This window comes from Mirounga leonina, unplaced genomic scaffold (assembly GCF_011800145.1).
Source record: "Mirounga leonina isolate KUSES-001 unplaced genomic scaffold, KU_Mleo_1.0 Mir_170, whole genome shotgun sequence".
Taxonomy (NCBI): domain Eukaryota; kingdom Metazoa; phylum Chordata; class Mammalia; order Carnivora; family Phocidae; genus Mirounga; species Mirounga leonina.
In genome coordinates, this window is record NW_023270433.1 from 33,273,870 (window position 1) to 33,277,797 (window position 3,928).

Here is a 3,928-nt window from a genome sequence, read left to right on the forward strand (position 1 = left end):
GCTGTGGCTCATGTAAAAACGCTAATTCCTGGGCCCCACCGCTAGGATCTAAGTCAGCTTCTCTGCAGTGGTGTTGGCAATGTACGTTCTAAACACTGTTTTCTAAGTGATTCTCAAGTCTGAGCACCACGACCCACACAGTGGCCATGGTGGATGTGCTACTATACAGCAAAAGTCGTCCACTGGAGAAGTGAATCCTTGTGTTTAGAGCCTAAGTCCACAAATGGGAGCAAATGGAAATACAAATAGAATTATACATAGAGATAAAAGCGGGAAACTCTCTGGGTTTTGCTAGGTCCAGACCCCAAGAATATGAATGAAATGCTGCTCCAGCCTTGGAGGTGAAGTAAACCCACAGTCCAGAGCCCCCAAATTCATCACTGTCTTAACTTTAGGACCAAAGGGATCAGAGTGGGCTCTGAGGACTGGTCAGAAGGATCTCTTTCATTCACCATGACTCAGGGAAGCTGAAAAACCAACAGTTCCCTCCTCTGCACAAGTACAATAAGCAATGATTCTACAGCATCTTGTAAACTCCAAGAACTCCAGAAATTCTAGTGACCTGGGGCTCACTTAGATTCTGCCCCCATTCTGCCAGTGCCTCTCCAAGCTGTGCCCACAGGCCTTACAGGACTCTGTCTGGGTATGATAGTTCTGTAGGATGCTACGTGGGTGAAAGAAGCTGGCACCTGGTTTCCCTGTGACCTGGTGAGGACTGGTTAGTGGATGTTTAGAGTTTAGAAGGTGGCTGGGCTCCTCTCTCTTTCAGCCCAGGAGATCAGATCTTTTGGCCTCGAAAAGTTCCCCTCTGATCTGGAGAATCCTCTATTCCAAACCAGCTCCCAGCAAGCATTTACCCTCAGGGTCTGAGTTATTTTGGGAGACTTAACATCCTGCACTCAGCCCTAGGGAAGGGAAGAAATGGACAGACAATTGGGCAGTCTCCACCCCCACCCCACCCCCAAACCCAGACAGATGACAGACGGCCATTTGCAACTTTAACTCTTTCCTGGCTTTGGCTAAGACCAATGCATCCACTCAGGAAAGCCTCAGATGACAGCATGGTGACCATTTTAATTCAAGAAAAAAATTGTAGTGGGAGAAAATTATGCATGGAAAGTGACTTTTAAAAATTGTCTTTAAATGTTACAGCTAAAGTGAGAGGATGGAAATTGCATCAAAAGAACATTTTCTGTGTAGGTTCTAAATCACTTTCCCAACCATAGGGCTTAAAGTAATATTTCACCTTTTCAGGAACTCCGAAGTTTATTTTGGAGATGAGGAGAATCAGATTAAACTCCTCAGATTTACAGTTTTACACACTAGCACAAAGTCATTCACATTAGAACCCAGGTAAGTGAGATCTTGGAGGTTTCAATGTTTGCTGCATCTACGCCTTCTTTTTCAGTTCTTCCCTACAGAGCGCAAAGCTCTCATGGCAGAGCTGGTCAGTCTAATATCCAGCCTTGCACAGGAGAGGTGTTCAGTGGAAGGAAGGGAGAAAGAAAGACAGGAAGGAGAGAGTCTGGAATGATTCTCAAAGGGTGACAAGTGCCGTTTTGCATATAGAATGTCTGGACTTTCTCAGTGGTGTGCTTTATTAGGGTCTGAGGTGATAACTCATACTTAAGAACGGTGATTTGTGGGATTTCTATTGGATTCGATTCCACACACAGTCACTCAGGGCCTAGCATTTGGCAGGCACTGAGCAAAGCCTGGGGGTGGACAGAAATGAATAATGCACAGCTCCTGCTACCTGCCCTCCAGATGTCTCTCAAGGACAAGACAGTCACATATCCTGGGTACCTGGCATCCCAGAAACAAATAAACCTGACTGTGAGACCCCCAGAGAAAACCTGGTGGTGCTAGTAGGTTTGCATTTAAGTCCTCCTCAATTGCAGAAAAATGATGCTCTGTTCTTGAACACTACTTGCCTCTTACAAAACAAAGCAAGGATAGACTCCCTTCTCCATCTCTGACACCCGCCTCCTCCAGTCTACATCAGCTCTGGCCTGCCCTGGTCCCGGTTCCTCACAGAAGCAGTGTGACTTGGCCTAACCAACCCTGGAGGTATCCCTGATTTCTCACTGCCCCCAGCCTCTTTGGGACCTGGACTGACCTAATGTACCACCCACCTGTGGTTTCTTCCTGCCACACTTTCCACTTTCCCCTTGCCCATGGGCTCCACAGCCTCTTCGGCTGGGCCTTTACGTTGCCTGACCCAGAACTTTATGCCCTCAGACATTTCTGGTCCACATCTGGCTCTTCCTGGCCTAATTTGTCCTACTGGCAATAAGCTCCAGGTGCCAATGTAGCCTTCAAGACTGCCATCAGACTGATAGTTGGGACTGAAAAAGTTACTGCACCCAGTAGGTTCACAACCTCCATAACTTATGCTGCAATCACCACAGGACAGGTGATTTGCATCACTGCAAAGCAATTAGCTGGAAAGCAAATTAGTTGAAAATTTTCTAAGGAATTTTCAAACTGGCTTTCAAACTTCAGCTATAGCAGAATTACCTGGAAACAGGCTTGCTGGGCCACAACCCCCAGTTTCTTTCTTTTCTTTTTTTTTTTTTAAAGATTTTTTATTTATTTATTTGACAGAGAGAGACACAGCGAGAGAGGGAACATAAGCAGGGGGAGTGGGAGAGGGAGAAGCAGGCTTCCCGCCGATCAGGGAACCCGATGTGGGACTCGATCCCAGAATCCTGGGATCATGACCTGAGCCGAAGGCAGACGCTCAACGACAGAGCCACCCAGGTGCCCCAACCCCCAGTTTCTAATTCTGAAGGTCAGGAAGTCAGAATGACAATTTGTATTTCTAACAAGTTCTCAGGTGAGGCTGATGCTCTGGCCCAGGGACCTCACTTTGAGAATCTTTGCTCTAGTCCAGTGGTTTTCAAGTTTGGCTGCACACTGGACTCACCTAGGGAGATTGTTTTTCTTTAAAGATTGATCTGGGGTGCCTGGGTGGCTCAGTCAGTTAGGCGTCTGCTTTAGGCTCACGTCGTGATCCTAGAGTCCTGGTATTGAGCCCTGAGTCTAGTTCCCTGCTCAGAGGGGAGTCTATGTCCCCTCTTCCTCTGCCGCTCCTGCCCCCCCACCACTGGTGCACACGCTCTCTCTCGCGCTCTCTCTCTCAAATAAATAAATAAATAACCTTAAAAAAAAAAAAAGGTTTTATTTATTTATTTACAGCGCTTGCATGAGCAGGGGAGGGGCAGAGGGAGAGGGAGGAGAGAATCCCAAGCAGACTTCCCACTGAGCGCAGAGCCTGATGCAGGGCTCAATCTCACAACCCTGAGATCATGACCTGAGTCAGAAGCCCAACCAATTGAGCCACCCAGGCACCGCTGGGAGTTTTTTTTTTATTAAAAAAAAATACAATGCCTGAATCCATCAGAAATTCTGATTTAACTGGTCTGGAATTCAGACTGGTCACTGGGTACTGTATAAGTTCTGTAGGTGATTATAATGTTCAGCCAGGGTTAAGAACATCTGCTCTTGTCCATTTCATTAGCAGAGGCTGGGTTAGGGGTTGGGAGCCTTTTTTATCTCCCACATGGACAGATAAATATAGGACACCCAGTTAAATTGGAATTTCAGATAAACAACGAATAATATTTCACTGTATGTCCCAATTATTGCATGGATGTCCTTTTTTGCTATTGTTTTGTTTTTTCTAGATCTGGCAACCCTACCCTTAGACACTTCCATAACACAGAATGGGAAACAATGATCTGCCAGCTCCTATTTTATAAATAGTAACACCAAGTCACATAGGAAGTCAGAAGAGGGCCGGGATAAGAACTCAGGAGTCTTGACCTCAGTCCAGAGCTCTTTTCCTTCCATCACACTTAACTGTGCTAAAGACACTTGTACCCTTTTCTTGTTAGGGGGTTATTGTCAGTTGCCTGGAGGTGAC